This window comes from Phalangium opilio, unplaced genomic scaffold (genome assembly GCF_054372755.1).
Source record: "Phalangium opilio isolate 3A_F unplaced genomic scaffold, DU_Popi_V2 ptg000209l_1, whole genome shotgun sequence".
In the NCBI taxonomy this organism is placed as follows: domain Eukaryota; kingdom Metazoa; phylum Arthropoda; class Arachnida; order Opiliones; family Phalangiidae; genus Phalangium; species Phalangium opilio.
The window spans coordinates 7,459,854-7,472,301 of record NW_028324217.1 but is presented as its reverse complement, the minus strand read 5'-3'; the positions used below and the strand labels follow the sequence as shown (position 1 = coordinate 7,472,301).

The 12,448-nt window shown below is 38.5% G+C and overlaps 2 protein-coding genes across 2 annotated transcripts in view; one reads left to right on the top strand and one right to left on the bottom strand.

Annotated features, from left to right (window-relative positions):
• The window catches only part of LOC149618785 (glutamate receptor ionotropic, NMDA 2B-like), a 274,821-nt gene that overhangs the window by 161,559 nt on the left and 100,814 nt on the right, over nucleotides 1–12,448 (top strand). The gene's annotated exons all lie outside the window — the stretch shown is intronic.
• LOC149618789 (ATP-binding cassette sub-family C member 1-like) overlaps nucleotides 1–12,448 on the bottom strand; it is a 245,074-nt gene that overhangs the window by 207,966 nt on the left and 24,660 nt on the right. The gene's annotated exons all lie outside the window — the stretch shown is intronic.

The following is a 12,448-nucleotide window of genomic DNA, read 5'->3' as shown; positions in this document are numbered from 1 at the left end:
ATGACCGACGACCGGTAATTAAGCTAGATTACCGACGACCGGTAATTAAGCTAGATTACCGACGACCGGTAATTAAGTTAGATTACCGACGACCGGTAATTAAGCTAGATTACCGACGACCGGTAATTAAGCTAGATTACCGACGACTGGTAATTAAGCTAGATTACCGACGACTGGTAATTAAGCTAGATTACCGACGACTGGTAATTTAGCCGTATTACCGACGGCTGGTATTTAAGCTAGATTACCGATGGACGCGCAACGGCCTAGGACTTTTTCTCCCATATTTTCTAAAGAATTTTAATTAATATGAAGACTGAAGTGACAGATATTAATAAAATCTGTCATTGTAGACAAAGACTGGAAAGTGTAAAAGATAAGGTTTGAAAATGAACTGCCTGAAGTAACAGATATTAAAATTTTCACTTTTGAAGACATCATTATAAAACATCAATTATTTTAAAAAATTCTTATCTTACTTTTTTCACCAAAATTTCATTTTCCCAAAATATTTTTCAGCAATATTTACCAAGTATTTTGTCCTCAATAGTAGTTGTCACCTAGAAGGGTTTAAGGGATACTAGCTTGGTGCTGGTTTTACTTTCAACTAACATTTGATTCTAGGAGATTCAAATGCTTGGATATCTGAAAAGATTTCTCTTGAAGAGTTTAAATTTTTATATTTTGAAATTGAAAATATTGCGTAGGGGAAAATAATATAGGCCTTTTCTTTGTGATTTAGCTATTAGTGTCGAAAAGATCTGTAGATTGATCGTGATCTTTGAGAGCAACACAGCACGTTAATATTTAATACTTTGAAAGCTTTACAATTTAAGAATATGTTTTGTAAAGTTTTAATACGGTTTATATTTTGTAAGCTCTCAACGATTTTCTCACGTTATAGGGTCAATTTTCTACCTAATTTTAAATTTTTGATAAAAAATAAAATGTAAAGCCGTAGTATTTTTAAAATAACGCGCAAGTTCCTTTTTAAAATACTTTCCCGAAGTAATTTTGGTGAAAAAAAGTAAGATAAGAATTTTTTAAAATAATTGATGTTTTATAATGATGTCTTCAAAAGTGAAAATTTTAATATCTGTTACTTCAGGCAGTTCATTTTCAAACCTTATCTTTTACACTTTCCAGTCTTTGTCTACAATGACAGATTTTATTAATAATAATCTAAGCTTTGTCTTTGAAGGGATTTCCACCTTCTGGCTTGTTTACAAGTGGGTCCCTTTACCATGCATGGAGGGGTGGTGGCTAACCCCTTTGCCCCACAGCTAACCTACAGCGCCCTATACTAACTATTGCCGTTAAGCGAGCTGCAAGTGTTGATGGAAAGGAGAAACCGGGTTAAACCGCGGAGGAAGACTCCTTTAAGTCCTTTTAACATGCGGGGAGAGAACCTGCAAACTCTACGCAGAAGGATTTGCACCCAGATTTTCACCCGGTGCCACAGTCCGGGATCGAACCCGGGATCCTCTTGCTGCGAGGCAGGCGAAAGCGCTAACCGCTACGCCACCCCTCTTGTTGGGAGAAAGCATTGGAGCGACATCTATGGGGCATATTATAATCGAACATTTATCAAATACGGTTTCTAGCATCCTATTGGTAAATCATTTCGTCTTCTCCTGTACTCCTCGTTTAACATCGCTTAAATAGACAATAGGAGAAAAAACACATTGCTCAGTTGCAACATTTCGTTTCTTACTGCCTCACTTTATGTAACTTCTATTTGTCTTTGGTAGGTTATCGCGTTGGAAATATTGATAAAGATAGCGTTACCTTTTATGCTTTTACTATATGAGATAGTATAGACTAGTAATATAGCATATGAAGCTTGGGACTTTGGGTGAAGCTCCTTTAGCTGTACCAAAAGATACCTAGAAAAAGTGCATTCGAGATGTTTATATTGTAAATTCCATCTTTGCCAAGGCTTGTATGTATATCTACATGCACCTTGAACATATTGTCATATACAGGGTGTACCGCGTAAATTTACAACCAGTTAGTAACTAATTAAGTCAAATTACATGAAATATGATTATTTCTACTTTAGGAACTCTTCAATGTCATCAGTTTTGTGATGTATTTGACGATTCGAAAGCCGAGTTAGAAAAATTACGCCTTGGTCTATCTTTAAAACCATACATAAAAGCCTAATCAGCACTAAATAGGCTCATCCTATCACCATGTTATAAACGAGTAATAGCATTTTCCATAGGGGTCGCCTGAGAGCGCTCCAAGATCGCTCCGAATTTTGTTGATACGTCAGAGGACCGAATCTAGTTGCTCTCAATGAAAGACAAAAGTTTTTTCAGAGCGGTTTTGTGACGTTATCAGGCTCTCCATACTCCATTTGGGATAAATCCGGGAGCAAACCGGAAGGGAGCTACTGGTCCTATGGAAGACGCGCCTCCGTCTCAGAGCCGCTCGTTTTTTGCCAATGAAAGGCGAATTTTTTTTCGGAGCACTCCGGGAGCGCTCGGAATCAGATCACTACTTTGGAAAACGCTAAAAGAGGATACCTGGGGCAATATTATACGGAAACAGCAAAAGAGGCGGGATTAAGACGGCTACTCCCATATACATCTACATAGTGTAGGATTTTATGAAGTAGAAGGCTAGTGGGAGAGTAGAGATGACTGGATAAGCGAAGGTCTGACGATTTGTAGGAGGGGTGCCGTGTCACTATTATAGCGTTTTCCTTTGTGGTCTCCTGAGAGCGCTCCGAGATCGCTCCATATTTTCGTGTTACGTCACCGCTCTAGTTCGGAGGACCGAATGTAGTTGCTCCCAATGAATGACAAAAGTTTTTTCAGAGCGGTTTTGTGAAGTCATCAGGCGCTCCATTTTGGTCGCTCCGTCTCTAGAGTCGGAGCGGTTGGGATCAATCCGGGAGCAAACCGGGGGGGGGGGCGACTGGGCCAATGTAAGACGCGCCTCCGTCTCGGACCCTTACCGAAAAAAAACCTCTAAAAAACGTCTTCAGCCCAACCTAAGACGTGTTTTAGAGGTGGTTTTTTCGGTAAGGGGAGCAGCTCGTTTTTTTCCCAATGAAAGACGATTTTTTTTCGGAGCGCTCCGGGAGCGCTCGGATCACCTCAAAGAAAAACGCTATAAGAAGGCGACTCGGAGAGACCAAATTCTCCTTCAGTAGTGGCTCGGTATCAGAGTTCCGCACATATGCAATCGGCACAACCGAGAGGGAAAAAATACGTGAGGTTTCTTTACGGTCGTGCCGTTATGGTTACCTTCCCATTTCGACTCTACTTATGATCACGTGACGTCTGGCTTCTCGGCTGTACGCCAAGGTGGTTGCGCGTGAAAGAGAGACCGGGCTGTGATCTTTGACTCTCCTTCTTATACGAGCTCATTGGTTTATTTTCCAGGGAGTGTACGAACACTTGTGTTGCGACTTTTCAAACTCCTCTTGCATATATAGACTAAATGGAACTCCCTGTATTTGTTTTCTGGTATTACATCTTCGAATCCAACCCCTGGGGCAAGTTTGAGTGCAGTAGATACCACTGGGAATTATGCTCTATACCATACCAGTACCGATGTATATAAAAGTTAGATAAAATAGATGCACTCCTAGAAAATGTCCCTTTTCTATTTCTTTTATGAGTTGTCTTTCGTTTTAACTGAGATGTGTAAACAGAATTGGGTTTAGTTTCCTTTTATTTTTTTTGCAGTTTTCTATGCAATGGATTATCAAGGGGCTAAGATAATTTCGATACTGTATAGTCATAGAAACCTATGGTTTCCCTCCTTCCCCTCTTCCAAATTTCTATAAACAAGGCACCAAGAAGCGATATCTAGTTTACTATGGAAAAGGTAAATAAATTCGCCACATTTCTAGCCCAGTTTATCTACAGTCCAAACGTAGGTTCGGAGTTAATCCCCGTGCCTCTAAATTACAACCAGCCAACATCTCATTGGTTCTTGAAAACTCACGTCAGCGCGAGGCGAATGACGAAAATTACGTATTTTCCGACTGAGGAGAGGCGAAATAGCCCGCCCTCCTTTAACGTCCCCCCTTGTATCTTGAAAGGGGGGACTGGGACTATGACGCGCGAATACTTAGGCATCTTATACCTTCTTCCTAGTAAACTAGATATCGCTTCTTGCAAGGCACTCAAGGAGTAAGTTTTTCAATCGCTTTTCATTCGAAATCCCAAAGCGTATTTATTTTATTAAGTATCCCAGAGTTTCGCGGTATTTATCTAACCTAGTTAGATATTTAATTTAGTATTAAAATGATTAAAAAGTCAAATAAGATATAACGTTCATGTTATGTTTTCTTTTAATCGGATTTGCAGTTGAACTAAAATACTGTACAGGGTGTTTCTGATAAGTCTGCCATAAATTAAGGGGGATGTTCTTTGGGTGCACGATTTTGAGTCGAAAATGTTCTATGATATTTTGCCGTTCGGGTCACTGTTTACTAGTTAACGCAGAAGTAAGATAAGAGACAAGAAGTGAAGTGCTCTAGCATTGGTAATAGATCCTGACACTAGTGAACAAATTTGAAAGGATTTTATGCCGCTTCTATTGCGCCTACACTAGAGAGAAAAAAAATTGGTCGAGTTCCAAAAACATTTCCTACCCCCTTTCCCTCAACCTAAAGCCGCTGAACACGGACGCTTGTGCTTGAATCTAGTTCGGCCGTCTACCACCGCGAGCGTCTCACGTTTTAGAGGGGAAATTCTGAAACTGCTAATAGCGGGCCAACCGTTGGTGTGTTATAAAGAATATTCACTTTCGCCAAGTGAAGAATTTGGTTACCTCGATACTTCTAGTCCCTTATCTTACTTCTGCTAGTTTTGATTGAGTGTTTTATTGATGAGTATAGGTTTGTGATTCTAAGCTAGTTCAGCCATTTATTATTTATTCGATATCCAGACAATATTCCTCGAATTCCTCAATATTCAATAAATATATTGAGCTATTTTTAAAGGAATTTTACAGATACAGAGCTCAGGTATCTGGGTGCACGGCAGTGCACCCGCCAAGTTGTCGTGCACTACCAGCAATCCTTTACCCGAAACATTTCAGCCTCATTTTGACCCCCTCTTAACTCGGTACTGGGGAATAGTACACCACTCATATTTGCACCTCAAGGGCACAGTGTTAATCCTAGGAAGTCCTCCAACTTCCAGCTTTCTAACTCATTTGGTTTCTGTGATAATCCTATGTGAAAATGACACATTATGAGACTGACTGACTGACTGACTGACTGACACATCATCAAAACCTCTAGGGCATTTCCGGTGGTGCTAGAATGATGAAATTTGGCATACTTGTACCACTAAGCATACAAGCAAAGGGAAAAGTCCCAAAAGCGGGAGTTTCCCCCTTTTAGCCCCTGAAATGGGGGTTTAAAATTAGAGTCATCATCTAAACCTCTAGGGCATTTCCGGTGGTGCTAGAATGATGAAATTTGGCATACTTGTACCACTACGCATACAAGCAAAGGAAAAAGTCCCAAAAGCGGGGGTTTCCCCCTTTTAGCCCCTGAAATGGCGGTTTAAAATTAGAGTCATCATCTAAACCTCTAGGGCATTTCCGGTGGTGCTAGAATGAGGAAATTTGGCATACTTGTACCACTAAGCATACAAGCAAAGGGAAAAGTCCCAAAAGCGAGAGTTTCCCCCTTTTAGCCCCTGAAATAGGGGTTTAAAATTAGAGTCATCATCTAAACCTCTAGGGCATTTCCGGTGGTGCTAGAATGATGAAATTTGGCATACTTGTACCGCTAAGCATACAAACAAAGGAAAAAGTCCCAAAAGCGGGAGTTTCCCCCTTTTAGCCCCTGAAATGGGGGTTTAAAATTAGAGTCATCATCTAAACCTCTAGGGCACTTCCGGTGTTGCGGGAATGATAAAATTTGGCATACAAGTAGGACTTAGCATACAAAGAAAGGAAAAAGTCCCAAAAGCGGGAATTTTCCCCTGTTAGCCCCTGAAATGGGGGTTTTATAATTTATATCCCCTCGTAATAGGACATTATAATTTAATTTTTTCGTCTTTTAATATTAATATTTTTAACTAATATGATTCTTTCGTATTATTGCAAAATTTATGTTTTTTACATAATGTTTTAGTAATTAAATTTTTTACTCATTTCCTTTTCATTTCGACTGAAATGGTTCTAAGCGTGTTTTGATTCATTTAGTTTTTCTTAAATCTATTCTGTTGATTAAAAGTGTTACTTGCCACAATATTGTGTTCTTCGAATAGAAATACGGTTAACAATTATCACAGCCTGAAAAAAAAAGAAAGTTGAATGCAAAAAAGTTGAAAAAGGCAAACCCAAGTAAAACTCTTGGAAAGAACAAATAAAAATCTAAAAGTACAAATGTTTATTTCACTTCATAATCCTACTTCTATAAATCTACAAGAACATGCACGTACAAAAAGGAGTGAAATCTCACCAAAAACATCTCTGTAAAAATATGCCAAGTTGTTTGGCCGTAAAAAGAAGTGAGATCTAAAATACGGCCAAGTTATTATCTCCAGGTGAACCAACATTTTATTCGACTTAAAACTTCTCAAGAATGTTTTTCTGACTTGGCCATTAGCATTCCAAACTTGCATCCTTCTTTGCACCCGTGAAGGTTAATAACGGAAATTACAAGTTTAACCACAATGGCTTATCAAGAATATTTAACCAATTTGATTTAATATTTTAATTTCGATCCATATCTGGAATTAAACGAATCCTTGATATGCAAATGGCCAAGTCAGAAAAACATTCTTGAGAAGTTTCAAGTCGAATAAAATGTTGGTTCACCTGGAGATAATAACTTGGCCGTATTTTAGATCTCACTTCTTTTTACGGCCAAACAACTTGGCATATTTTTACAGAGATGTTTTTGGTGAGATTTAAACTTGTCCACAATAACAATAATAATAATTTCTATGAATTTATCTCTAAATTTAACAATTCTTCACGGTTTTCTCGCCACTATATTTTAAGTGTCTATTTTAAATTCCAAGAATCGTGCATCATACGGCCTTAGCTGTCAGCCATTTGTTCTGGAACTGTCAACATATTTTAGAGTAGAGTTCTCAAACAATCCGTCAAATAACTATGCCTTCCTAGCTATAAGGAGCCCGTGTCAACTTTACATCTTCCCGTTACGATCCCACTGCCAATTACGATTGTCATTACCATTATTAAGATCAGTGCCAAGTAACTGTGTCTTTACCTTGCTGTAAGGCACCCATGTAAACTTTAGATGTTCTCGTTACGATCCCACTGCCAATTACGATTGTCATTCCTATGATTAACATCAGTGTCAAGTAACCTTGTCTTTACCTCGCTTTAAGGCAACAATGTCGACTTTAGATATTACCTTCCAATCCAACTGCCAATTATCATTGTCTCTCCCCTGATTAACATCACTGCCAAGTAACTATGTCTTTAATCTGATTAACATCACTGCCAACTAACTATGTCTTTCCTCTGATTAACATCACTGCCAACTAACTATGTCTTTCCTCTGATTAACATCACTGCCAACTAACTATGTCTTTCCTCTGATTAACATCACTGCCAACTAACTATGTCTTTCCTCTGATTAACATCACTGCCAACTAACTATGTCTTTCCTCTGATTAACATCACTGCCAACTAACTATGTCTTTCCTCTGATTAACATCACTGCCAACTAACTATGTCTTTCCTCTGATTAACATCACTGCCAACTAACTATGTCTTTCCTCTGATTAACATCACTGCCAACTAACTATGTCTTTCCTCTGATTAACATCACTGCCAACTAACTATGTCTTTCCTCTGAAAAACATCACTGCCAACTAACTATGTCTTTCCTCTGAAAAACATCACTGTTAACTATGTCTTTCCTCTGAAAAACATCACTGCCAACTAACTATGTCTTTCCTCTGATTAACATCACTTCCAACTAACTATGTCTTTCCTCTGATTAACATAACTGCCAACTAACTATGTCTTTCCTCTGATTAACATAACTGCCAACTAACTATGTCTTTCCTCTGATTAACATCACTGCCAACTAACTATGTCTTTCCTCTGATTAACATCACTGCCAACTAACTATGTCTTTCCTCTGAAAAACATCACTGCCAACTAACTATGTCTTTCCTCTGAAAAACATCACTGTTAACTATGTCTTTCCTCTGAAAAACATCACTGCCAACTAACTATGTCTTTCCTCTGATTAACATCACTTCCAACTAACTATGTCTTTCCTCTGATTAACATAACTGCCAACTAACTATGTCTTTCCTCTGATTAACATAACTGCCAACTAACTATGTCTTTCCTCTGATTAACATAACTGCCAACTAACTATGTCTTTCCTCTGATTAACATAACTGCCAACTAACTATGTCTTTCCTCTGATTAACATAACTGCCAACTAACTATGTCTTTCCTCTGATTAACATAACTGCCAACTAACTATGTCTTTCCTCTGATTAACATAACTGCCAACTAACTATGTCTTTCCTCTGATTAACATAACTGCCAACTAACTATGTCTTTCCTCTGATTAACATAACTGCCAACTAACTATGTCTTTCCTCTGATTAACATCACTGCCAACTAACTATGTCTTTCCTCTGATTAACATCACTGCCAAGTAACTATGTCTTTCCTCTGATTAACATCACTGCCAAGTAACTATATCTTTCCCTTGATTAACATCAGTGCCAAGTAACTATGTCTTTCCTCTAATTAGCATCACTGTCACGTAACCATGCCTTTCCTCTGATTAACATCACTGTCACGTAACCATGCCTTTCCTCTGATTAACATCACTGCCAACTAATTATGTCTTTCCCCTGATTAACATCACTGCCAACTAATTATGTCTTTCCTCTGATTAACATCAGTGCCAAGTAAATATGTCTATACATCGCTGTAAGGAACCCATGTAAACTTTAAATATTCTTCTTTCATTCCCACTGTCAAGTACCATTGTCATTCCCCCTGATTAACCTCAGTGACAAGTAACGTTGTTCAGCTCCACGCTCTGGTCTTGGGAACTGGGATCAATAAGAACTTAGCAAGCGCTGCTTCGCAGAGCGGACAGCACAAGCCAGAACATCGCCTGTTTAAATATTTTTCTTAGGCCAACTTACTTCAAAGAGTAGCAGAAGCCGAGCTAACGCAAAATTAGGGCTACCAGCCTGAAAGCTTTCTACATTTAGGCCAGTGCTCTCTGCCCTGCATGGCTCTTTATCTATCAGCTTCCGCTGCCCAAATTTGTTACACAATTTTCGGTTCCCTTGCTACCGCCAAAAAGAGAGACTGGTGAAATTTCAAATACCAATGGATAGAAACCAAGAACAAGTTGTCGCTTAGTCTCTCTCTTCGTGTCTCCTGCCCACGTATCCGTTTGTTTTAGGTTTTGTAGTATTAGAACGTTTGATCCTTCAAAGGTAGATACCCAATAATAGAAGTGAATGGTTTTTTTTATGGGTTTTCGAAACCCTTTTAAGGCTGAGTTACGAAAAACTAAAGATATCTTTGCACAATCTCAAGTTAAGTTTCTCAGGATCAAAGGGATCTTTAAGCACTTCTACATAATTTTAAATAATTTAAAACAAACATTACCTATCTATACTAAATTTTGAAATCGGACCAACTTTAAAGAAATAATTTTCTAAAACGATTCAATGATATTACTAAACCAGGGATAGATTTGATTTTAGAAGTAGGAATGGAGAACGGTTAGTATTTACTTCAGTCCGACTCATAGCCCAGTAAAGGGCCTCTCCCTCCAACCCTGTAACGAAAAGTTTAAATTATCTGATTGGTTGACTCACTTAAACTACGTTTTGATGACGTTGCTGACGGGGACGGCGAAAAATACGTAATTTCTCTTTACCTCTGTCGCTATAACCCGCTTCTTCTTTCATACCCCTCCGTCCCGTGGAAGGGGGTCCGGGACTTTGACGTGCGCTCACATTACTCTGTTCTCCATTCCTACTTCTAAAATTAAATCTATCCCTGGTTGGATCTATTATTCTGCTTTACGCATGACGTCAGGAGTGACGATTTATACACCCTTCCCCTTTAGTCCAAGCAGAAAGGCTCAGAAAATGATCTGTTAAAGATACCAAGTTGAGGAAGTCCATGCATTCCTGGTACAATACATTCATCTGCGAAGTTCTTCAATACACTACAAGCAGACAGACAAACACAACGACTCCATAAACATTTTCACTTCCTTATTTAACTATGATATTCCTTGCTTCAAAAAGGAAATTTGTGGATAAAACCGAAAAGAAAGTTTAGTCTGGCCAATTTGGATTTGGGTCTAAAAGGGCAGTGTGCAAGATGAAACAAGTATGGTGGGCGGTTGGCCGTTGAGAAAAGAAGGGACCTTAATGGCGCAATTAAAGCGTTTTGTCGTGTTTTCCGACCAAAAGGAGGATTAGGGTAGCTAATCTTAATTCCAACACTCGCCTAAGCCTATGGAAAACACCAAAAACTTTTAAAACTAAATCAAGGCAAATCTTTTTCCACCGAATTTTCTTGGCATACTGAATAAGTTAGACAATACCAATGAATCTTATTTAATTATCACGTGAATATAGAACACTACCAAAACTATAATTATATTTAACAGGGTGTTTCTGATACGTCTACCAGAAATTAAGGGGGATGTTCTTTGGGAAATCAATTTTGAGTTGAAAAAATGTAACTTCTATCTCCATTTTGCCGTCCGCTCGGCTTTCGAGTTATGATTAGAGTGTTTAAGGGAAGATCTCTTTATAAAATTAGCATTACTTTTTAGTTTCTCAATTAAATTAAATTTAAGACGTCATACGTAAAATACTTCAATTTTAAAGGCCGACACAAAAAGAGTTCTAGCGAACTAAAAACCGAGCATCGAGACTAACAATGGAGCAACCGTGCCGATTTTCGAATCCCCCGCTGGGGTAAAAGATGGAAGGGTTCTAGCTAACTGAAAGCCGTGCAATGTGGTTCTAGCGAACTGAAGATACACAATAGAGAATTTCCTTCAGGGAAAAGCAAAAATTCGAGAGGAAATAAATTTAAAAGGATTTCTATTGTGTATCTTCAGTTCGCTAGAACCACATTGCACGGCTTTCAGTTAGCTAGAACCCTACCAGCTTTTGACCCAGCGGCGCTTCGAAAATCGGCACGGTCGCTTCATTGTTAGTCTCGATGCTCGGTTTTCAGTTCGCTAGAACCCTTTTCGATGGAAGTCGGCCTTTAACTTGAAAACAGTGGCCCAGACTGCAAAATTTCATGGAACAGTTTAGACTCAAAATCACCCAAGGAACATAAATGGCAGACTTATCATGTATATTAAACATATTTCATAAAGATCTTTGTTTGCTTGCACTTTATGTACGGTCAAAATTCGTTAGTTTATGAATTTGATTCACCAAACTGTAATCATGATTAATATCAGTAACATTAGGGGAAATTAAGGTTCATTAGAAGTTGTTTGTCTGAGTTTTTTTTTAAGGTTTGGACGAAGGCTAACCCCTTTCGCCATTCAGCCTGTTAAGATCGTCTAGTTCTATACCCATAACATGAATAACCCCTAATTAAGCGTAGTTTCATTGAAATTGAAAATTGTAAGACATTTTACTTTCTTAAGAAAAATATAGCGCAGATATTTTATAAGGGTGTTAGTTAGTGCAGAGATAGATGTAATTTTAGAAGAAGGAATGGAGAACAGAGTAATCTGGGCGCGCGTCAAAGTCCCGGACCCCCTTCCACGGGACGGGGGGGTATGAAAGAAGAGGCGGGGTCATAGCGACAGAGGTAAAAAGGAAATACGTATTTTTCGCCGTTCTCGTCAGCAACGTCATCAAAACGCAGTTTAAGTGAGCCAGCCAATAAGATAATTTAAACTTTTCGTTACCTGTTGGAGGGAGGGGCTCAATATTGGGCTATGAGTCGGACTGAAGTAAATACTAACCGTTCTCCATTCCTGCTTCTAAAATTGCATCTATCGCTGGAACAAGCATTTGAGAAATTTAAACGAAATCGTCTAGAACACCATTCGTTTTTAAGTAAGATTACACAATTCTGTTGTAATGTAAATCGTTAATTAATGATAACCTTGCAATAGCACCGTCTACTTCCATTCCAAGACCAGTTAATTTCAAAATAATACTTTCAAAATATTTAAACCCATAGCGAGGGAAGCTTTCTGAAACTTCTAAATATTGGAGTTGAAAAATAAAATTACGGAAAAGGCTTAGCGTCAAAATATTTTTGGACTAAAGTCCAAAACGTCATCTCTAATTGACAGGAAACCCCCTAGGTGTTACTTAACTGTCAACAAGTTTTGACTCAAGTTGCCTTGGTTTTTATTTACAAGTTTAAGGGGTCGAAAAGTCAGACGCGGAAAAGCTACATATTGCCAGTAACTTTCGGATAAAATGCTATATAAATATACCCAAAT